The sequence below is a fragment of the Bos taurus genome, chromosome 6 (assembly GCF_002263795.3).
Source record: "Bos taurus isolate L1 Dominette 01449 registration number 42190680 breed Hereford chromosome 6, ARS-UCD2.0, whole genome shotgun sequence".
NCBI classification, from domain to species: domain Eukaryota; kingdom Metazoa; phylum Chordata; class Mammalia; order Artiodactyla; family Bovidae; genus Bos; species Bos taurus.
Genome location: NC_037333.1, coordinates 49,312,638 through 49,338,754, shown reverse-complemented (window position 1 = coordinate 49,338,754; position 26,117 = coordinate 49,312,638).

Here is a 26,117-nt window from a genome sequence, read left to right as displayed (position 1 = left end):
AGATATGCAGATGACACCACCCTTATGGCAGAAAGTGAAGAGGAACTAAAAAGCCTCTTGATGAAAGTGAAAGTGGAGAGTGAAAAAGTTGGCTTAAAGCTCAACATTCAGAAAACGAAGATCATGGCATCCGGTCCCACCACTTCATGGGAAATAGATGGGGAAACAGTGTCAGACTTTATTTTTCTGGGCTCCAAAATCACTACAGATGGTGACTGCAACCATGAAATAAAAAGACGCTTACTCCTTGGAAGGAACGTTATGACCAACCTAGATAGCATATTCGGGAGCAGAGATATTATTTTGCCAACAAAGGTCTGTCTAGTCAAGGCTATGGTTTTTCCTGTGGTCATGTATGGATGTGAGAGTTGGACTGTGAAGAAGGCTGAGCACCAAAGAATAGATGCTTTTGAACTGTGGTGTTGGAGAAGACTCTTGAGAGTCCCTTGGACTGCAAGGAGATCCAACCAGTCCATTCTGAAGGAGATCAGCCCTGGGATTTCTTTGGAAGGAATGATGCTAAAGCTGAAACTCCAGTACTTTGGCCACCTCATGCAAAGAGTTGATTCATTGGAAAAGACTCTGATGCTGGGAGGGATTGGGGGCAGGAGGAGAAGGGAACGACAGAGGATGAGATGGTTGGATGGCATCACTGACTCGATGGACGTGAGTCTGAGTGAACTCCGGGAGTTGGTGATGGACAGGGAGGCCTGGTGTGCTGCGATTCATGGGGTCGCAAAGAGTCAGACATGACTGAGCGACTGATCTGATCTGATCTGATCTGATAACAAAATAAATATTTATATAACCATTTTCTTGAGATCTGTCTCATCCATTAGGTTGTAATTTGTGGAGAGGACATATACCAGGCATATTCAGTTTATTCTAATCCTGACACATGGCTAGGTCTAGAAAACAGCTGACAATTTGATGAATTTTTTTTCACATTATTTGCACTCTTTATTTCAACTTGAAAAATAAAAATTATTATGCAACCATGTGTCTTCTTTTATTTCAAACCAGTTATTGGTTTATTCAGTCATTGATAATTTTGTTTAGCTTTGGTTACTACTTGTCCTCATTATGTTATAACAGATATGTTGGTTTCTAAGCATAAGTGAAAATAGAATCTAGATGCATTATAATGAAAGATTTATAGTTTATACAAAGGAAAATATTCATATCAGGTATATCTATGTAGACTATTTTAAAAATATTTGTATTAATTATTAATATCTGCTTATATATGCATAATTACCTCTTTTTAACAAATTTCTGTTCAGTGTATAAGAGCTTTTATAATGTGGTTGTCTCCTAAATATTAACCTGAATATATAGCTGTATGATTGGCAAGCTACTCTTGTCCATATTTTCTCATGTATGAGAGATAACATATGTCTTTAGCCACTGAGGGCCAGTGAATACTGTCAAAGGGGCACTTTTGAGCAACATTCTTTAGCATCACACCGTAAATTCTTTCAACCAATAAGTGGTGCCTTCTCTTTTGAAGCAAATAGTGCCTTTTTTTGGTGGTCTCACTTTCTTCTGATTTTGAGAGACTTTGACCGATACTGGGACACAAGAGTTCCCGTGGTAGTGGTAGACCTGCACCAAATAAACAATGAACAGGTATCAAGCTCAGTGGTAAAATACAACAGTTAGAGTGCTTAAAAAACACTTTGTAAAAACAAAAGAAAGATGAGCAAGCCAGTACTGAGGCCTTCAGAAACAACAGTGTGACAAGGGGAGAGCAATAATTACATGGAACATTTATGGAAACATCTCTAACCTACAGCATATCATAACTCACAGAAATTTGGAGATGAGAATGTATGGATTACAAGCAGCCCTGCAACCCACTCTCTCCCTTTTATGCTCTGGGGGAAAAAAAAATCCATTTACATTCCTTTGTAAACTTTTTAATAAAACCTCATGGAAAACATATTAATTACACTTACTAGCAGGAAAAGTTCTTATCTAAGGACTTTCTTTAATGGTATATACTTGGTCAGGCTACACTGACTGTTAGAAATAAATCTCCCATTTATAGATTTATTTGGGCATTTCTAGCTGAAGAATATCATAATGATTCTGGAACTAATGGGGTATAACAAAGGAGATGTTTTATAAAGATAATGGTTTCCTTTGTGCTAGCAACGTATCTTTCACAGAAATGTTAAAATTCAAGCAGAATGTTACCTGATGCTGGATTAGCAGAGTAGGGATGACAGTCTTAGATTTTTGTATTTTGCACATGCCTTAATATTGCCCCTGTCACTGAATTATCAGTGTAATGAACAGAACTATGATTTCTGTAAGTATGCTTTGAGAATTCTATTCCTTGTGTTTTCCAGTGTAAGACATCTGGAAGACACGTCCATAGGCCTATGCTATAAGAACCATAGATTGAACTTTGTTATGGATTGAATTGTGACCCTGTTACAATTCATATGTTGAGCTCCTAACCCCAGTGCCTCTGAATGTAACCATATATTGAGATAAGTTATTTAGAGTTGTGATAAAGTTAAAATGGGGCCATGAGGGTGGAGCCCTAATCCAATATAGCTGGTGCCCTTATAAGAAAAGGAAGAGAGCCCAGGTATTAGTGTATACAGAGAAAAGGACAGTGGCAAGATAGATACTTGCAAGACAAGGATAGCAGCCTCAGGACAAACCAAACCTGAGACACCTTGACTTTGGACTTCCAGTCTTCAGACTGTGAGAAAATAAATTTTTGTTTAAGCCATCTGATCTGTGGTATTTTGTTATGACCACTTCAACCAACTAATATACACTAATTTAGTTTGCACTCTCATTCCCAGGAACACATATTTTGCTTAAAAGTATATGCATTTAATGGGTTTCCCATGTGGCTCTAGTGGAAAAGAATCCACCTGCCAATGCAGGAGACTTTAGAGACAAAGGTTCAATCCCTGGGTCATGAAGAGCCCCTGGAGAAGCACATGGCCACCCACCCCAGTATCCTTGCCTGGTCAATCCCATGGACAGAGGAGTCTGATGGGCTAAAGTCCATAGGGTCACAAAGAGTCGGACACCACACTAATGAAGCGACTTAGCACAGACATGTACGCACATATGCATTTAATATGGTATATTTTCTAATCAGTGATTTAACTTAAAGTGAAAGTTTCATGGAACCTTGAAACTTCAGTTATGATTGTTATTTTACAAATAGGGAAAGGAGGCCAAAGACGCAAGGTGACAGACAACCTGTGTGTTCCTAATTACGGTGGTGGTGCTGGTGAGACAGGCCAATACTTAACATATTTCTTTCTCACATTCTAAACTAAAGAGAAATATGAAAAAAATAAAAAGAATCACAGATAGAGGCCAAAATATCATCTCTTTTACAGTTAAAGGATAACTAGAGAAATGAGCCTAATGGAAAGAAATGGGCTTGCTAAATGCATTCCAGAATTCATCATGATAATCTACCCTATCAAGGCAGTGCCAGAACATGGAAGAGATTTCCAGTCATTTCTATTAACAGAGTCAGATGTTCCTCTTGAAAGAGAAGAATCGAATGCTTGTCCTTTTTGTACAAATAGTATTGGAGAAAAAAAGTAATATGGAGTTGGGTCGCTTCCATTATCCATTGCTACATAGATCTGCAATTAGGATGGGGCTCATGGAGAAAGATTGTCTCAGACCCAGATGGCATACAGGATGGTTTCTTCCCTAACATGTCTGAATTCTAGCTGGGTTGGCTAAAGCGATGGGGACTGCTTGGCATTTTACTGTCTCCCCACACGATCTCCTGTGTAGCTAGTTTTATTTTTCTCCCAGTGTGGAAATCTCAGTTTAGCCAGATTTCTGAGATGGTAGCTTACTTCCCTCCAGTACACAAAAATAGAACTACTAGGCTTGCTTAGTGCCGGAAATTTGAAGTTCTAGAATGATATTTTCACCATAGTTTTGATTAAAATCGTCAGAGAATGACACAAGATTCAAGGAGAGGGAAAATAGACTGCCTCTTCATGGAAGAGTGATGTTAAGAATTGCAAAGCCAGGAGATATTTTTATACCAGTTTTCAAAAATAGGAACCACTAGAGGATCCCAACATGCCAAGTTTATTCTTACTTAATTTCCATCCCTGATATGGAATGAATAAAGTGTCAGTGAAAAGCTATGGATGCTAAAATATTTGGGCTTAAACTAGTATGAGCTTAAGCTAATGTAAAAAGGAAAATGCAAGAGAAAGAAGAGTTTTACCCTAACAAATATTAAGCTAGAGTACATAAGATTGTTAATTGCCTAATTACATTAAAGGAAGTAAATTTTGTATTTAAAATACTGTTCACATGAGTTCCTTTAATATTTATTGTCTTCTAATGCCACACTCCATTCTATGCTCTGGGGAGAAAGCAAATCAAGTCATGATCTCACAGACCTTACAATTTAATGTATATGTGTGTGTGTGTGTGTGTGTCTGTGTGTGTAGACGGAGTGGCTTTGAGAAACAAATACATGTATAATATATAATAAAGAAACATAAGGTAAAGAAATATAAAGCCAAATGAGAGGAAGAACATTTTCCTATCCTTTTCCTTTCTGCACATTCTTTGATCATAGCACAATCACTATAATTAACAAATTACCCTTTTCCCCTTAGTGTTCCCCCAGGTGAAAGAGAACTCTAAGGAAAGAGATTGTATTTTGTGTTCCAACTTTATAGTGCAGAGTCTGGATCTACTACTGACTCAATCCGTGGTTAATTTTCATAGCCTATCAATCTGCCTTCTCTTCCCTATTTTTCTGTAGGAAAGAATGCACAACTTATGTATCAACCTGCTTTAAATGTTGTTTCCTAAAAACTAGAACACTAAGCCTCTATTTTTAATAGCATACGTCTTTACATGGAACAATGGCCTGATTCAAAATTGGGAAAGGAGTACAAGGCTTTGCAACATTTTAGATTCTATATATAAGTGATATCATATGCTATTTTTCTTCCTGTTTCTGACTTACTTCATTTAATATGATAATCTCTAGTTGCATCTATGTTGTTGTGAATGGCATTATTTTATTTTTTATGGCTGAGTAGTATCCCATTATATATATGTACCACATTTCTTTACTCATTCATCTGTTGATAGATATTAGGTTGCTTCCATGTTCTGGCTATTGTGAATAGCACTGCTGTGAACATAGGGATGCATGTATCTTAAACAGGCAGCCTTTAATTATTAATATGTTATCTCCATTTTCCTCCTTTCCATTTTCTACTTCATTTTACCCCATAATTATATGAATCCAGTATGTAATGTTGAACAGGATTAAATGGTTATAGTGTAAGTTCCACTGAAGACAGAATTTCCTCATAACAATAGGCGATTCTTAGAACATCAACTGAGTGTCCTACAATTCAGTTAAATCCTGATACTATGTACCTAGAGCTGGTTGAGATTTCACAGGTTAAGGGTTCAGTCCTACAAGTCTGTCCTCCCTTACTTTAGATGCCAGTCACAAACCCAGGTTGCCATCTGAGCTCTGACCAACCAACTACAGATTGGAGGTTACTATGGCTTCCTCTTTGGATATAATAAGTTTTAGTTGCTCAGTTGTGTTCAAATCTTTGCATCCTCAAGGACTGTAGCATGTCAGGCTCCTCTGTCCATGGGATTCTCTAGGCAAGAATACTGGCGTGAGTAGCAAATTCCCTTCTCCAGGGGATTTTCCTGACCCAGGGATTGAACCTGGATCTCCTGCTTTGCAGGCAGATTCTTTACCAACTGATTCCAGACTGATAGCTGTACTGAGCCACTGGTTATGAATCAGAAGTTCCCCAAATCCCCTCCTCAAGTTTGACTAAATTGCTAGACAGGCTCATAGAACTCCGATAAAAATTTTACTTACTGGATTATTGATTTACTGTCAAGAATATAACTCAGGATCAGCGAGATGGAACAGATGCACAGGGCAAGGCATAGAGAAAGGGTGCAGAGCTTCCAAACCCTCTGCAGGCTCACCACTCTCCAGGTATCCATCATTAATGTCTCTCCAGGCACTTCTTGTGTTCATCAATCCAGAAGCTCTCTAAACCCTATCTTTTGGAGGATTTATGGAAGCTTCATTACATAGGCATGATTGGCTAAATCATGACCATTCAACCTCCAGCCCTCTTCCCTCCTCAGAAATCATGGGGATGGGGCTGAAAGTCCCAACCCTCCAATTACATGATCAGTTTCTCTGGTAACAAGCCCACATCCTTAGATGACTGAAGAGCATTCCAGCTGTCAACTCTTTAACATAACAAAAAACGTCTTTAACTTTCTCAGCACTAAAGAAATGCCAAGTGTTTTAGGAGATCTGTGCCAGAGAAAGGGACAAAGATCAACTATCCATTGCTTACTATAAATCAATATCACAAGGACTTAATAGCTACCATCTCTAATATATGCTTGATATGTACTAGACACTGCCTGTTGTGTTCTGACTTTCTTATATTTTTAAATTTCATCTAATAGTGACAATAATCTAGTAAAATAGATTATTAAACTGAGACTTAGAGAGTTCAAAGCCATGGCCATAGTGAGAGTTTGTATGTGAGCAAGCCGAGACTTTAAACCAAGCCTGGCTCATTCCATAATTTTATGCAGTTAATCAGTATGTTCTTATACTATACTTAATGAAATGGAATATTTTGCATCTTTTTAAAAGTCTAGACTGGTTGATTTTCATTAAAAAATTCCCCCTGTTTTAGAGTAAATTATCTAATTATCTTTGGCTTGCAGTATTATGTCAGTCAATTCTTAATCTTTGTTAGGTCGAAAACCCTGCTGAGTATATGGAAAGAAAATATGGAAAAAATAACAACAAACTATGGACAGATGGACATCAATATATACAATTCGGCTTCAGAAGTTTTGCAGACTTTCTGAATCCTGTCCAAAATAGACTTTCAAGTAATATTTTTCCAAAGTACAAGGAGGCTATTATTTGCACACCCCAAATTAAATAGCATTGACTCATGTATTGTGTTGACCTGAAACAAACAGACTGACAGATATTTCTCTAGCAAAATAAGTTTATTCAAGATCATCAGAGAATTGCAATTCAGAGAATGCAGCCATGGCCAGCACCATGCAAGTCCCTACACAGCAAGGGAGAAAGACTGCTCTTATAGAGAGGAAAAGGAAGGATTTTAGTCAACAGAGTCCATGGCTTTCCACTCGTTGAGTCCTTGCCAGGAAAGATGAGTCTTTATCCTGTTAGGCTCTGCTATCTTCTCAGGGTATGAGAGTGCTCCTTTCTGGTCTCCTAACTTTAATTGAGGTTTCCCTTTATTACCTCTTCACAGTTGTAACATAGGGCTACTTTACATTTTGTATCCATCATTAATGTCTTTATCACCTCAAAAAATCAGTTTTAACTAAGTGAAACTAGGTCACAGGCTCAAAGCCTTCAGCAGGAAATGCTCTCCAGCTATAATTGAATATTGCTTTTTGTTTATACTCTTATTTGAGGGGCATTTGAGAGCTTTACAAATATTACCTCACTTACTAACAGTGTCCTATGTCAGTGATACAAAATTTTCTTATAAACAAATAATTTAAACTTAAAAAGTAGGTTAATTTAAAGAAGTAGTATAAAGTATTGTCAAAAGATTATTGATGTGGTCAGTTCAGTCACTCAGTCATGTCTGACTCTTTGCAACCCCATGGACTGCAGCATGCCAGGCCTCCCTGTCCATCACCAACTCCCAGAGCTTACTCAAGCTCATGTCCATCTAGTCGGTGATGCCATCCAACCATCTCATCTTCTGTCATCCCCTTCTCCTCCTGCTGTTAATCTTAGGTTATTAAAATTTGAGAAATATTTTCTTAATGAGTGTTAAGTAATCTTGCATAAAATATATAGACCACACTTTGGGTGATTTATTCTCTTTTTTAATATTAATTATCATCTTGGAAAAGATTGTGTCTCTTAGTAATAGAAGATGGTTATTAGTTATATGGGGCTTCCCTGGCGACTCAGCAGTAAAGAATGCTTGCCAGTGCAGAAGATGCATGTTGGATCTCTGGGTTGGGAAGATTCCAGGAAGAAGGAAATGGAAACCCACTCTAGTATTCTTGCCGGGGAAATTCCGTGAACAGAGGATTCTGGTGGACTACAGTCCATGGGGTCACAAAAGAGTAGAACGCAACAGAGTGACAACAAAACAACAACTTATCTATATATTCCTGTGTTTTTGCCCTTAAAAAGAAGTATAGTGTGAAGAAAGCAGTGAGTGTGAACTATTCTACTGTAAGTCATACCAGTTATTCCACGGTTGTTCCTATGCCATCTGTGACGTCCTCATGAAAGAATTTGAGATAGAGAAGGAAAGTTGGCTGAAGTGATAATACTGGCATATTTGTGGCCAACTCTTACAGACTGATAAAAGGATATTATATTCAGCTTCCCATTCTTAACACACATACCACAGTTTGCTAAAACTTAGCCATTTTCAGTTTTACTCTTTCAACTGTATTGTATATACACATATGTATACACACATAAATTGTATATTTAATGTGCAGTTTTATGTATATAACTAACAAAATGTTTTAAAAGTCTAGAAAGAAATACAAGTCGAGTGTATACCCATGGCAGATTCAAGTTGATGTATGGCAAAACCAATACAATATTGTAAAGTAATTAACCTCCAATTAAAATAAATAAATTTATATTTTAAAAAAAAGGTTTGAACAAAGTTTTAGGAGAGTTCTTACTTTGCAGACATCAGTTTTACTTGAGATTATACTCCATGGAAGAGTTTGTTTCAGGAGAGAATTTGGGAAATAAGATCAATTTCTACAGGGGAAAGGTATGATGGAAGAACTGAAGTCTCAGACCACCAAAGCAACATCATTAAAGACATCAATAGAGGAAAAGTGAATGACATTCTTAGAAGCTCAGAATAAAATTTCATAACACCACTTTTTTCCCCAAAAGAATACAATGCAATGGGCAAGTAATCCATTTATCTTCATAATCATAGTTAAGGAGCCATGAACATTTAATTCATATCAGATCAGAGCAGATCAGTCACTCAGTCATGTCCGACTCTTTGCAACACCATGAATCACAGCACACCAGGCTCCCCCTGTCCATCACCAACTCCCGGAGTTCACTCAGACTCATGTCCATCGAGTCAGTGATGCCATCCAGCCATCTCATCCTCTGTCGTCCCCTTCTCCTCCTGCCCCCAATCCCTCCCAGCATCAGAGTCTTTTCCAATGAGTCAACTCTTCGCATGAGGTGGCCAAAGTACTGGAGTTTCAGCTTTTGCATTATTCCTTCCAAAGAAATCCCAAGGCTGATCTCCTTCAGAATGGACTGGTTGGATCTCCTTGCAGTCCAAGGGACTCTCAAGAGTCTTCTCCAACACCACAGTTCAAAAGCATCAATTCTTCAGCGCTCAGCATTCTTCACAGTCGAACTCTCACATCCATACACGACCACAGGAAAAACCATAGCCTTGACTAGATGAAACTTTGTTGGCAAAGTAATGTCTCTGCTTTTGAATATGCTATCTAGATTGGTTATAACTTTCCTTCCAAGGAGTAAGCGTCTTTTAATTTCATGGTTGCAGTCACCATCTGCAGTGATTTTGGAGCCCAGAAAAATAAAGTCTGACACTGTTTCCACTGTTTCCCTATCTATTTCCCATGAAGTGGTGGGACCGGATGCCATGATCTTCGTTTTCTGAATGTTGAGCTTTAAGCCAACTTTTTCACTCTCCACTTTCACTTTCATCAAGAGGCTTTTTAGTTCCTCTTCACTTTCTGCCATAAGGGTGGTGTCATCTGCATATCTGAGGTTATTGATATTTCTCCCGGCAATCTTGATTCCAGCTTGTGCTTCTTCCAGTCCAGCGTTTCTCATGATGTACTCTGCATATAAGCTAAATAAGCAGGATGACAATATACAGCCTTGATGAACTCCTTTTCCTATTTGGAACCAGTCTGTTGTTCCATGTCCAGTTCTAACTGTTGCTTCCTGATCTGCATACAAATTTCTCAAGAGGCAGATCAGGTGGTCTGGTATTCCCATGTCTTTCAGAATTATCCACAGTTTATTGTGATCCACACAGTCAAAGGCTTTGGCATAGTCAATAAAGCATAAATAGATGTTTTTCTGGAACTCTCTTGCTTTTTCCATGATCCAGTGGATGTTGGCAATTTGATCTCTGGTTCCTCTGTCTTTTCTAAAACCAGCTTGAACATCTGGAAGTTCACGGTTCACATATTGCTGAAGCCTGGCTTGGAGAATTTTGAGCATTACTTTACTAGCATGTGAGATGAGTGCAACTGTGTGGTAGTTTGAGCATTCTTTGGCTTTGCCTTTCTTTGGGATTGGAATGAAAACTGACCTTTTCCAGTCCTGTGGCCACTGCTGAGTTTTCCAAATTTGCTGGGATATTGAGTGCAGCACTTTCACATCTTTCAGGATTTGGAATAGCTCAACTGGAATTCTATCACCTCCACTGGCTTTGTTCGTAGTGATGCTTTCTAAGGCCCACTTTACTTCACATTCCAGGATGTCTGGCTCTAGGTCAGTGATCACACCATCGTGATTATCTGGGTCATGAAGATCTTTTTTGTACAGTTCTTCTGTGTATTCTTGCCATCTCTTCTTATTATCTTCTGATTCTGTTAGATCCATACCATTTCTGTCCTTTATCGAGCCCATCTTTGCATGAAATGTTCCTTTGCTATCTCTGATTTTCTTGAAGAGATCTCTAGTCTTTCCCATTCTGTTGTTTTCCTCTATTTCTTTGCACTGATCGCTGAAGAAGGCTTTCTTATCTCTTCTTGCTATTCTTTGGAACTCTGCATTCAGATGTTTATATCTTTCCTTTTCTCCTTTGCTTTTCGCTTCTCTTCATTTCACAGCTGTTTGTAAGGCCTCCCCAGACAGACATTTTGCTTATTTGCATTTCTTTTCCACGGGAATGGTCTTGATCCCTGACTCCTGTACAGTATCACGAACCTCATTCCATAGATCATCAGGCACACTATCTATAAGATCTAGGCCCTTAAATCTATTTCTCACTTCCACTGTATAATCATAAAGGATTTGATTTTGGTCATACCTGAATGGTCTAGTGGTTTTCCCTACTTTCTTCAATTTAAGTCTTCCTGGATAATGTAAATAAAAAAAAAATTTTAAATCTAAGAAGCAAGAGGGAGAAGAGAGAAAGTATAAGCATTAATTTATTAATGGATGGCTAAAATATTTTTTGAAAATTCAATTTTAAAGGAATAAATAAAATTAAATTTCAGGCTTACTTAACATAGTGACTTCAGTTAATGACTTTTTGACAAAAGTTATCTTTAAAAGTTGCAAGTTTTTAATGATTCTTTTTTTTAAAGAATGAAATTGTAACCTCCAAACACACTAAATAAATATACAATTTGAAGGGGAATTTTGACATTATGGTTTTAAGCAGAGATAATCATAAGAATAAGTTTCTAGTTTTAAATCATGATATAGAACATTTGAATTTTACATTCTTTCTTCCTCACTCCCTCATTTCTCTCTTTCTTTTCCCTGTCCTTCCTTTTCTCTTACTTTTTTATTTTCTTTTTCCCCTCTTCTACCTCTCTTCTCCTCCCTTCTCCTTTCCTTCCCTTCTGTTTAAATTTCTGTGTGTGTGTGTGTGTGTGTGTGTGTGTGTACGTGTGCATACTCAGTCATATCCAATGGTTTGTGACCCTATGTACTATAAACCACCAGGCTTCTTTGTCCAAGGGATTTTCCAGGCAAGAACACTCGAGTGGGTTGCCATTTCCTTCTCCAGGAGATCTTCTCTGGGTGCTTTGAAAAGTCTGAATTATAGTCTCTTTCTCTTAGAACTGCTTTCACATTAAACCATTATTCTGGTTATAGTAATTTCAATTATTCTAACCTGACATTAACTACCTTGGGTGAACTCACTATACTATCCTTAGAGTGCCTTAAAGTCACTTTAAAGAGAGCAGCTTCCTATGCCCCATGTCACTGTAATTGGGGCAGATGGCTGAAAAAGAAGAGTACCATCTTTCATAACGGGATTACTATCTTCCTTCCTTTTGGTCATCTTTCATAAGGGCTTCCCTGGTGGTGCAGAGGTTAAAACGTCTGCCTGCAATGTGGGAGACCTAGGTTCGATCCCAGGGTGGGGGAGATCCCCTGGAGAAGGAAACGGCAACCCACTCCAGGATTCTTGCCTAGAGAATCCCATGGACGGAGGAGCTTGGTGGGCTACAGTCCACCGGTCACAAAGAGTCGGACACGACTGAGCGACTTCACTTTCACTTTCATAATAGTAGCAATCTTTGCAAAATAGTCCCTTCTCCAGGACCTATTTTATAGCACCAAGACCTATATGCAATATTTTGTAATAATCTATAATGGAAAAGAATATAAAAAAGATTTTATAAAGACCTTGTGTGTGTGTGTGTGTGTGTGTGTGTCTCAGTCTTGTCTGACTCTTTGCTACCCTATGGACTGTAGCTTGCCAGGCTCCTCTGGCCATAGGATTCTCCAGACAAAAATATTGGAGTGTGTTGCCATACCCTCCTCCAGGGGATCTTCCCAACCCAGGAATTAAACCCATGTCTCTTATGTCTCCTACAATGGCAGACAGGTTCTTTACCACTAGCACCACCTGGGAAACCCCATAAATATATACATATATATATACACATATATACATATACATACATACATATATATATATATATATATATATATATATATATGCATGCTAAGTCGCTTCAGTCATGTCTGACTTTGTGCGACCCCATAGACAGCAGCCCACCAGGCTCCTCGGTCCCTGGGATTCTCTAGGCAAGAATACTGGAGTGGGTTGCCATTTCCTTCTCCAGGGGATCTCCCCCACCCTGGGATCGAACCTAGGTCTCCCACATTGCAGGCAGACGTTTTAACCTCTGCACCACCAGGGAAGCCCTTATGAAAGATGACCAAAAGGAAGGAAGATAGTAATCCCGTTATGAAAGATGGTACTCTTCTTTTTCAGCCATCTGCCCCAATTACAGTGACATGGGGCATAGGAAGCCCCATATATATATATATATATGTATATATATATATATAATTGAATCACTTAACTTTATTATATGCCTGAAGCTAAGACAACATTGTAAATCAACTACATTTCAATAAAAATTTTTGAAAGATTAGAAATTCCAATCTATCATCATTTTTGAAAAACACATTTTATGATTGACTGGGTTCAGTAATTATAAATGCTAACACTAAGAGCAAAATGTGCATTGATAAAGCTAAATATTTATAGAATAATCTTTAAATTAGTGCAGATTGTAATACTATTTTTATTTCCTGTGACACCAATTTTATCTCCTTTTATGTATGTTTCTTAAATGACAATGTAGATAAACTTTAAGCCTCGATATTTTCTTCATGTAAATTAATGATAATAATAGTACCTATCATTCAATTATGGTAGCAGAGTGTTTTAGTCTACTAAGGCTGCCATAATAGAATACTCCAGACTGAATGTCTTAAATGAGAGAAGTATACTTTCTCAAAGTTCTAGATGCTAGAAGTCCAAGATCAAGGTGCCAGAAAGGTTACTTTCTTCAGCGGTTTCCCTTTCTGGCTGCAGATGGCCTCCTTCTGGCTGTATTTTCACATACCCCTTCCTCTGTGTGTATGAACGCCTTTGTTTCTTCCTCTTCACATAAGGATACCAGTTCTACTGGATTAGGTCCCTACCTTATCACTTTAATTAACATTAAGACTCTTGAGAGTTCTTTGGACAGCAAGGAGATCAAACAAACCAATCCCAAAGGAAATCAACCTGGAATATTCATTGGAAAGACTGATGCTGAAGCTTAAGCTCCAATAATTTGGCCATCTGATGCAAAGACCTGACTCATTGGAAAAGACCTTGATTCTGGGAAAGATCGAAGGCAAAAGAAAAAGAGAACAGCAGAAGATGAGATGGTTAGATAGCACCACCAACTCAGTGGACATGAATCTGAGCAAATTCTGGGAGATGGTGAAGGATAAATAAGCCTGGCATGTTGCAGTCCATGGGGTTGCACAGTTGAACAAGACTTAGCGACGATACAACAACAAAAGCACCTCAAAAACCCTATCTAAAATAAAGTCATCCTGGGCTTTACGGTTTCAATATATAAATTGAGGAAGGGAAGGAATACAATTTAATCCATAACACAGACATGGTTGGCTATGCTTAAATTCCCTCAGATCCTTTTATCAATTCTAAATACGCACCTGAAAACTTCTCAGTGCTTTTGCTTTGGCTTAATAATAGAATGAAGTGGCACCTACCACTCTCTCTTCAAAACTGGATCCACTATACACAGTTGGTGCCTGAAAGTTTCTGCCATCCCCTTCTCCCCTATATAGGCTGTTTGGCTTATTTTTAGATTGAAAATTTGCTTGATATCTTGACCTTTCCTGTCCTGCTTTCCACTTATCAACACCACACCCCCCGTCACTTAACTTGGAAGACTTTCCTTAATAAATTGCATGCACAAAAATACTGGGTATGCTCATCTAAGAAAAAGATATTACAAGGGCTGAGAGAAGACCTTAAAAATAATTAGACTCTGCAGGGGGGAGGGGTAAATTAGGAGTTATAATTCAATGTCAAAAATTTTGTTCACAGATTTGCAAAATCATAAATACTTCAATACAGTTTTTTTTAAAAATAATTAGTCTGGTGTTTGCAGACATGGTATTTCCATATCTGATAGTTACTGTTTCTACTACTATTGTTATTGTGTTTGTTATAGTTGCTATTGTTTTGTTAATTTTATTATAATTCAAGGTTCATATCATGTGTCATGGAATTTATTGCACTTCAATATATTTTTACACTTCAGTATTTTCACCCAAAAATATTGATAAGGGTACTAAATTAAAATTTTTGTAAAAATTTAAATGAGAACATACAATTTTTTTTAATCACAGAGAGTCTCATAGGAATTATTAAATAAATACTGGTCTTATAATGAGTATCTGTAGGATCCCCAATGTAGTTAGTGTGTTTGAAGTAATTAGTCTCAAAACATACGAAATGAAGATTTTAACTTACATATTCATCTCAATAAAATGATTTTCTCTGTCATTGCTCTTCATAACTTTTCAAAAAAATCTAAATGATATTTTTCAATTTGTTTTTTAATAGTGAGCATGTAATTGGGACTTCCTCCATTGCAAATTTATTTCATTTACAACCACTAAGAACTTCTTTAAGGTCAAATATCTTGCTTTATTCCAATAGCCCATCAAAATAATGAATGAAACATATACATTAGGTTAATAGGAGTTTTCTAGTCACCAAAAGAAATTCTTCACCATTTTAAAGCAGTTTTGTTTTTCATTTTGAAATAAAATTATGTCTTAAGGATTTAACAAAATAAAATATTTACATTTAGATTATTGTTTTCATTAAAGCATCAGCTTTAAAATATGTAAGCATCTTTTCAGTTTGGTTAAAGACTGCAGCTTACACTTACTTAAAATGTCACAAGATTGCCTAGGTTGATAGTAAAGTCTTCAAAATGGATTGAACAAGGTGGAGATTGGGAAGAGGGAAAGAAGCAATTTACTGAAGCTAACAAAGTTGACTTATTTCAATATGCTTATTTGCTATGCCAGCAGGGAATAAAAATAGAGGTACTGTACTGTCAAGGTGAATCCTAAAGAAAAGGCCTTGTCCTTTGGAAATGAAAGCTCCCTGAATAGGGCCAACCTTGATGCATTATAAGAACTGTGCTATCAGGATTGCAATAAAAATGGTTCATTCAGAGGTTAGGGAAAAATATTATTTCTAGCAGGCATGAAAATAAGAATTTTCTGTTTTACAGGTCTTAAGATAAATCTTTGCAAAAAATAATAAAGTGAGATGAAATGCAAAGTAGATTGTCTCTGTATTTTGCCATTTTTCTCAATATACCTCATTGAGAAAAATACTAAATTTCCATGTCTTCAGCACAATTGTTCCAAATTCAAAACTATTCAATGTTTTCTATGTCCTTAGCCCAGAAGGAAGTGCCAAAATTATTCTTCAGCTCTTCCACCTCAATTAAACCCTTGCATATTCATGATCAAAGGCTTTTACTGTACACATGCCAGTCCATTTGTGTGAATAAACTTTGTTTTCATTAATATAAATATTAATATGTGCTGAATGACCACAAATATTAAATAGCTAGACCTATAATATCATAGGGTTCTTCCATGGATGTGAGTGAAAAATGGGAGGAAAGATTTTGTTTTTTTCCATTTGCTGTGCTTGACATGTGTCAGGCAATTATGATCGTCATACATTAAAACACACTGGAAAACCAGACAGTTTATTATCAGATCCCTAGCTTGGTGAGAGATCTTAAATGCATACTATAAGAGACCTGGAGAGGATCTTGAAAAGTTTGCAATTGCACTAGAGAGAAAATAAGACACAAGACTCAGAAGTCTACATTTTGACACATTTGAACTACATAAGCTTTAGTAAGAGATAAATCAAAAATATGTTTTGTGTTGCTTTACAGAGCAGAACTAAGGCTTGGGAGAATATTAAACAGAAAGATGATTATTATATCATTGGCTTATTTACCAAATAGTTTTTGAACACCTGCCATGTGTCAAACACTTATCTGGGAAGCAAAGATATAGCAAGCACAAAGCAAACAAGCACACAAACAAATAAAGCAGGTAAGAATCACTGCCCATGGGGAGTTTACATTTTGGTAAGGAAAAGTTGAATTAATGGGCATCATTATTAAAACTATTGAAGCAGAAGTATGGGTGATCATATTTAAGTATATTGAGGAAGGAATTTTATACTTGGAGTAAAAGTTGACTTTCAATGGTCCATCAAAGAGTCTGTGCATTTATATAACCATTTGAGCCACCAGGGAAGTCCATTTATATAACTAAATCATTTATTTATGCTGCATTCAATTATTCCCTCATGCTTCTTTTGTTTTTAAAACACATTTATATTCAGAGATCCAACCAGTCTATTCTAAAGGATATCAGTCCTGGGTGTTCTTTGGAAGGACTGACGCTACAGCTGAAATTCCAATATTTTGGCCACCTCATGCGAAGAGTTGACTCATTGGAAAAGACTCTGATGCTGGGAGGGATTGAGGGCCGGAGGAGAAGGGGATGACAGAGGATGAAATGGGTGGGTGGCATCACCGACTTGATGCACACGAGTTTGGGTAAACTCCTGGAGTTGGTGATGGACAGGGAGGCCTAGCGTGCTGCAATTCATGGGGTCACAAAGAGTCGGACACGACTGAGTGCCTGAACTGAATTGAACTGAACTGAATTTTATTTAGATCAAAATTTCTCAGTAAAACAGAATTACACTTACCTAAATTATTTATTTATCATGACAAAGGCTAATATACTATTTTTGTGGGTGATCAGATCAGATCAGATTAGTTGCTCAGTCGTGTCCGACTCTTTGCGACCCCATGAACCACAGCATGCCAGGCCTCTCTGTCCATCACCAACTCCTGGAGTTCACTCAGACTCACGTCCATCGAGTCAGTGATGCCATCCAGCCATCTCATCCTCTGTCGTTCCCTTCTCCTCCTGCCCCCAATCCCTCCCAGCATCAGAGTCTTTTCCAATGAGTCAACTCTTCGCATGAAGTGGACAAAGTACTGGAGTTTCAGCTTCAGCATCATTCCTTCTAAAGAAATCCCAGGGCTGATCTCCTTCAGAATGTTGGAAATGACTCTTGTGAAATAATTGAAAACCAGTATTCAGAATTGAGAAGGAGTAAGTCTGTAAAAAGAAAACTAATTTTATTTTTAAATACCCTATCTTCAGGATATATCCATTACTGCTTAGTCGTTTGTGCTAGAGGAAAAGCAAAACTGCAATAGGAAAGGAAATAATAAAAATAATAATAGAAATAAATCTATAACATGGATTGTACATATCTAGTAAGATGGCCCAAGGCTTCCGTTAGAAGTGCTTAAGAAAAAAATATGACATGTTATTGTAAAGCTGTGAAGCTGGAAATTGTATGACTTACAACACAGTAATTCCACCTGTAGGCTTTTAGATATAGATAAGCTCTTTCACATGGACATTGGAAAAAATTGGCATAAATATTCAAAGCATAGATTTTAAAATAGCGAATCAGTAGAAGCAACTCAGAGTTTTACTGACAAGAGAAGCACCCCCCCAAAAAAAAAATAGTTGTAGAAACAAATACCAATTTGTGGGGAAATCAATTCTTATAACTACTTACATCCATGTTGAATGTTGAAAAATATATTTGATTAAAAAAGCAAGTCAGAGAAAATAGTTAAATATATGCTACTGGTAAGTCACTTCAGTCGTGTCTGACTCTGTGCAACCCCATAGACATCAGCTCACCAGGCTCCCCGGTCCTTGGGATTCTCCAGGCAAGAACACTGGCGTGGGTTGCCATTTCCTTCTCCAATGCGTGAAAGTGAAAGTGAAGTCGCTCAGTTGTGTCCAACTCTTAGCGACCCCATGGACCGCAACCTACCAGACTCCTCCATCCATGGGATTTTCCAAGCCAATACAATATTATAAAATAAAAAAAAAATAAAGAAAGAATATAAAAAAATAAAAGTTAAAAAAAAGAGTACTGGAGTGGGGTGCCATTGCCTTCTCTGAGTTATATATATATAAAATGTTTTATATAATATATATTTATGATGATACAAAATATATTAAAAATTGAGGAAAAAGAGGTAGGTATGACTGCTGAAAAGGAAAAATTATCTCTGTAAAACTAAAGGAACCACCCAATAGTGAAGTATTTACTATTATTATTATAGCTATATAGTAGTGTTTTTAAAAATAAATTTAAATGTGTACATATATGCAACATATAAAATGCACTTATTAATATACATCTATACTTATATGTATATTTTTATTTCTAAGTTGTGTCCGATTCTTTTGTGACCCCATGGACCGTAGCCCTCAAGGTTCCTCTCTCCATCAGATTTTTCAGGCAAGAATACGCAAATGGTTAGCCATTTCCTTCTTCCCCACCCAGGGACTGAATCCGCATCTCTGGCATTGGCAAGTGGATTCTTTACCACTAAGCTACCAGGGAACCCCTTATAATGCATATTTTGAATAATATATTGCATTCAAAGTCCTTATTATATTTTTCATTTTTATTTTTATATGTTATTAGTTTTATTTGCATGCAATGTTAAATAACAGATCTAATCAATATTTGTGTTCTAAGGTGATATCTGACATGTGTAATTTAAATAATTTCATCAGTGTTTCTTTTGCATACAAAGTTTGAGATCTTGTGAGGAATGTATTCATCAGACTTGCAAATTAGAAGAATCATTTTGGAAGGCACTTGATTGGAAAATTGGAGGCAGATAAAAGAAAACATAAGACAATCTGGAAGAAGCCTACTTTCATTTTTAGTAAAGAGATGGTAAATTTCTAGACTAGTTCTGTGACAAGGAAGTGAAGAGGAAGTGTGTCTATCTTCAATTAGAAAAGTTTACTGAATAATCAATTGGACAAGGGGATTATATTATTATTGGTGGATGGGGCTTCCTTGGTGGCTCAGCAGGTAAAGCATCTACCTGTAATGCAGGAGCCTCCAAGTGACCCCTGGGTGGGAAAATCCTCTGGAGGAGGGCATGGCAACCCACTCCAGTATTCTTGCCTGGAGAATCCCCATGGACAGAGGTGCCTGGTGGGCTACAGCCCATGGGGTTACAAAGAGTCAGACATGACTGAGTGGCTAAGAACAGCACAGTATGTGTGCATGAGAAACTTAGGAATTTTAATGCTTTTCTAGATTATATCACCAATTATGTCACTAGATATCAAGTAGAGAATACTAAATAGGAAAAGTCCTAGAGAGAGATAATAAAGACTCTCTGGGATTGGTTCAGTGTGAAGTATTTGGGGTAGATTTAGACATACATGGTCAGTAGGAAGTTGGATGCATGAGTCTGGAATTTTGGCAACAAATATGATCTAGATTTCATATTTGATGACTGAAGTCTTTCAAGAAAGACAATGTAAAATTAGAAGAGAAAAATATGGAAGGCTGAACACTTTGGGCACTATACCATCAGAAGAATGAGCTGAAAGAAGAGGAAACTAAAAGAGATGAAGAGAGGATTGCCTGCCACACTGTGAGCCAAAAAGCAGAAGGGAACAGGGAGAAATATTATCCAAAGAAAACATACGATATAGGGAGTTTAGAAAAACAGACTCTGGGACTGAGTTATGAAAGAAAGATGAAGAGCAGTGAGACCTGCAAATTGGATAGAATTAAGAGACAGCACCTATTTATGAGAAAAAAGCATAATTAATAAATATTTAAAATAGTCTAAATATACAAGAATGTGGGATTAAAACATATATATATTTATATATCTGCTTAGAGTTATAGATTATTAAAATTAAGTTATCAAATAATAAAACAGTATTTGTGATATATATAAGATTAAATGATAAAGTGATCTTTAAAACATTACATGCAATGGAATCCAATTCCTGTAATATACAGCTGCAACAGAATATAATACAAGGTTAAGAAAATCAATTTCTTGTTATGGAATAAAAATTCTACATTAGTACTTTTCCAAATTTATTCTATAGATATATTTATTTGTATAATCAGAAAAAAGTAAATTTATTTATATACTATCATTTCATCTTTCCATATTCCTCAAAATGCTTCATTCTCAAATTATTACCATGCTTTATATTAATAATAATTGTCTTTTTTGCAAGATTCTGGAGTTTTTCTGTTTTTATCTCTTTCAGTTCCTCTCCTATTCTCTTTTGAATATAATTCATGCAGGTCATCACATTCACTGAAGCATTATTTTTTCTCAAGTGTATCAATGACCTTCCTGTTACTGGAAGCTCAGCTTCTCCTTGAATCAAACCTAGAAGAAAGAGTTTAGAGTCAAGTCAGAAAGGACAAATTTATTACTTTGCCAGGACTGAAGAATTGATGCTTTTGAATCATGATGTTGGAGAATACTCTTGAGAGTCCCTTAAACAGCAAGGAGATCAAACTAGTTAATCCTAAAAGAAATCAATCCTGAATATTCATTGGAAGGACTGATGCTGAAGCTGAAGCTCCAACACTTTGGCCACCTGATGCGAAGAGCCAACTTATTGGTAAAGACCCTAATGCCGGGAAAGATTGAGGCAGGAGAAGAGGACAAGAGAGGACAAAATGGTTGGATGGCATCACTGACTCAATGGACATGAGTTTGAGCAAGCACTGGGAGATGGTGAAGGACAGGGAAGCATGGCGTGCTGCAGTCCAAGCTGCATGTCCAAGAGTAAGACATGACTGAGCAACTGAATAACAAGGCAAACAGGGACACACCAAGCTTCTGCCCTCACAAACCATGTGTCCCAACCCCAGAGGATTTGGTGAAGGGTTGTTAGTGGTTCAAAGATATGATATCTCCCTTAATCTCATCTCCTCCCAAAGAAAGGCAATGCCAAAGAATGCTCAAACTACTGCACAAATGCACTCATCTAAGGCAATGGCAACCCACTCCAGTACTCTTGCCTGGAAAATCCCATGGACAGAGAAGCCTGGTAGGCTGCAGTCCATGGGTCGCTAAGAGTCGGATATGACTGAACGACTTCACTTTGACTTCTCACTTTCATGCATTGGAGAAGGAAATGGCAACCCACTCCAGTGTTCTTGCCTGGAGAATCCCAGGGACGGGGGAGCCTGGTGGGCTGCCGTCTATGGGGTTGCACAGAGACGGACACGACTGAAGTGACTTAGCATTAGCATACACTAGTAAAGTAATGTTTAAAATTCTCCAAGCCAGGCTTCAGCAATACATGAACTGTGAACTTCCAGATGTTCAATCTGGTTTTAGAAAAGGCAGAGGAACCGGAGATCAAATAGCCAACATCTGCTGGATCATTGAGAAAGCAAGAGAATTCCAGCAAAACATCTACTTCTGCTTTATTGACTATGCCAAAGCCTTTGACTGTGTGGATCACAATAAATTGTGGAAAATTCTGAAGGAGATGTGAATCCCAGACCACCTGACCTGACTCTTGAGAAACCTGTATGCAGGTCAGGAAGCAACAACTGGACATGGAACAACAGACTGGTTCCAAAAAGGAAAAAAAGTATGTCAAGGCTGTATATTGCCACCCTGTTTAGTTAACTTCTATGCAGAGTACATCATGAGAAACACTGGGCTGGAGGAAGCACAAGCTGGAATCAAGATTGCCGGGAGAAATATCAATAACCTCAGATATGCAGATGACACCATCCTTATGGCAGAAAGTGAAGAAGAACTAAAGAGCCTCTTGATGAAAGTGAAAGAGGAGAGTGAAAAAGTTGGCTTAAAGCTCAACATTCAGAAAACTAAGATCATAGCATCTGGTCCCATCACTTCATGGGAAATAGATGGGGAAATAGTGGAAACAGTGTCAGACTTTATTTTTCTGGGCTCCAAAATCACTGCAGATGGTGATTGCAGCCATGAAATTAAAAGACACTTACTCCTTGGAAGGAAAGTTATGACCAACCTAGATAGCATATTCAAAAGCAGAGACATTACTTTGTCAACAAAGGTCTATCTTGTCAAGGCTATGGTTTTTCCAGTAGTCATGTATGGATGTGAGATTTAGACTGTGAAGAAAGCTGAGCACAGAAGAATTGCTGCTTTTGAACTGTGGTGTTGGAGAAGACTCTTGAGAGTCCCTTGGACTGCAAAGAGATCCAACCAGTCCATCCTAAAGGAGATTAGTCCTGGGTGTTCATTGGTAGGAATGATGTTGAAGCTGAAACTCCAATACTTTGTTCACCTGATGCGAAGAGCTGACTCATTTGAAAAGACCCTGATGCTGGAAAAGATTGAGGGCAAGAGGAAAAGTGGATGACAGAGGATTAGATGGTTGGATGGCATCACCGACTCAATGGACATGGGTTTGGGTGGACTCCGGGTGTTGGTGATGGACAGGGAGGCTTGGCGTGCTGTGGTTCATGGGGTCACAAAGAGTTGGACAGGACTGAGCGACTGAACTGAAGTGAATCTCATCTCCATGGTCTTCTAATCTTGATGAGCTTCTCTGGTTCCTGTATTCTTGCCTCAGGTGGTTTCTGAGCTGCTCCTTCCTTGTGTGGCTTTGTGCTGCTGTGCTGAGTCTTGTCTGACTCTCTGCGATCCCATGGACTGTAGCCTGCCAGGCTCCTCTGTCCATGGAATTTTCCAGGCAAGAATACTGGAGTGGGTCACCATTTCCTTCTCCAGGGGATCTTCATGATGCAGGGATTAAACCCATGTCTCCCACATCTCCTGCATTTCAGGTGAATTCTTTATCACTGATTCAGCGGGGAAGCCCTCCCTTGATTAGCAACTGTTTGAATTGCCCTTTGGAATATTGAAGGTCCTGGAAGGCTAGAGTCTTGCCTATAAAAAGTGGGGGACAAAAAGGACATAGTTCCTGGGAGCCTCACAGGGCCTTGCTCAAGTTTTAGTGGTGGCCAAGCTATAGACTGTCACAGTGGTCCAAGCAAACACCTGCCAATACATTTAGCTTGTGTCGTGGCAGCAGATGTATTTTGGAATTAGGTTAGATGTGCCATTTGGAAAGTCCCTGATGCTGGGAATGACTGAAGGCAGGAGAAGGGTATGACAGAGGATGAGATGGTTGTATGGCATCACTGACTCAGTGGACATGAGTTTGAGTAAGCTCAGGAGTCGGTGATGGACAGGAAGCCTGGCATACTACATTCCATGGAGTCACAAAGAGTCAGACACAACTGAACGACTGAATTGAACTGAACTGAATTGGTTGTGTCAAGTGAGCAAGAGTCAAGCATGGTTCCTGGAACACTGGAGTAACTGGGTGAATTATAAATTTAAATTACACACAGTGAAGAAAGGAACAGTTTCAGTGGGGATGGGGTGTTTTAGAAGCATTTTGTACATGCTAGATTTGACATTGCAATGAGGTTTCTGAAAGCAGATTTTGTGTAGCCAATTAGTTCTATGAGTTTTAAGGTATCCTGAGAGAAGGAGAGAGAGGTTAAAGACATGAAACTGGGTAAATTATCCTAAAGACATACTATGAATAGAACAGAAAATTGTCCTTCAAGAAACTAACATTTGGTGTTTGGTTCCATGAGAAGGAAGCAGAATAGAAGATTGAGCTTGAAATGGAAGGACAAATTAGTAAAATGATAAAATAAACCATGAGAAAATATAATTTTGAAAAAGACAAGAAAGGGAAGTCATTAAAGTCTGTGGGTTGTATGTATTGTGCTGAACTTGAAAAAAAGTGTATATGCTGCTGCTGCTGCTAAGTCACTTCAGTCGTGTCTGACTCTGTGCGACCCCATAGATGGCAGCCCACCAGGCTGCCCTGTCCCTCGGATTCTCCGGGCAAGAACACTGGAGTGGGTTGCCATTGCCTTCTCCCATATATAGCATAACATAGTTTGAATAAGAAGAGAGGAAAATCGTTAAAAGAAAATTTAATTTTCCCATTGATTTGAATCAAAATAGGCTAACAATCAGAAAATAGGAATTTCCATCAGAATTCTAGACTTCTGCTGCGAAAGATTCTTCACATTATTGCTTTTTAGGTTCCTTATTATATCACTCTTGTTCTCACTATTAGAAGGACTCTTTCAGTCATAATCTTAAAACATGATTCATCTTTTCACAAACTACAGAATTTAGGAAGTGTAATATGCATAGACTTTTATAGTATATATATATATATATATATTTCTCAAAACAGAAGGATTCTTATTATCAATCCATTATACAAATGGAGAAATGGTAGTCTTGTAAATTAAAATAACATGCATATATTTCCACTGTACAAAAAGTTGGAGTCTGAGTAAAACCTTGTCTGGTTGATTTCTGATCATATGCTCTAGACCATTTTGAGGTGTTTTTTAGTTTTCAAGTCATATCACCCTCTAAGATATATTTCCAATCTATGTCTTTATATTGGTCAAGTTTTAAGTCAAAACTTGTTAAATTCTAAGTTTGTTATATGAGGCAAAGTATTCCATCTCTTTTCTTCATTAACTCTGTAAATTTGAAAAAGAGCTCATCATTAGTTTGCATAATTATAAACTAGCACATCAATATTCAGCTATTTGCTGAATAAGCTACCTAAACTATGTAATCTGAAGAATATTTTTTCTAATTTATATGTTAAGAATATGGCATAATTTTATTCCAGATCCTTATTTTGCATATATTATATTTTGACTGAGGTGGTCAAGCTATTTTTATTTCATCCACTTTATACACACTTCTAGAAAGTTAGATAAAATAATTATTCAATTGTCTTTACAGTACTTAAGTGATCACTAGTTTCTTGTATGTCAGGGTAGGAAATACATGTATGAAATTACCAATAATCTAAATAGATTTGTAAAGCTTATTCTCTAGATAGCTATATTCTTCTATTTAGTGTAGGTAAGTTACCATTACTATAGCTATCAGGGTATCTTAAAACAAAAGGAAGCTTTCTAAGAAAAGAAACAATATGATAATTGAAGTCTTTCCTACTCATTTGTAGATTTTTAATGTCTAAAATACTTGAATTTTTTTAAATTTTATTTTATTTTTAAACTTTACAAATTGTATTAGTTTTGCCAAATATCAAAATGAATCCGCCACAGGTATACATGTATTCCCCATCCTGAACCCTCCTCCCTCCTCCCTCCCCATACCATCCCTCTGGGTCGTCCCAGTGCAGAATGTTAACACAAGCATTATATTCAATGTTAGACGGATTATGATCTGTATCTACCTGGTTCAACGACAAGAATAAAGTGAAACACTGTTTAGATATCAATGCATTTGTCACTCAATTGTTCATCTGTATTTTCCTCCACTTTTCATAGTGTTCTACCAAAAATCTTTTGGGGCATTAGAATTTAGCATATCATAATGCCTAACTGTGCCATTTTGGGAGCCTTTGTGTTTACCAACCTGTGAAGATGGAAGCTTTCATGTAGGTAGGTAAGAAACACGGTATAGTGCTAGACAGTTTTTTCATCTCTAAAAGGGGGAAAACATGTATAACATTTAGGATGCTTGTGAGGATT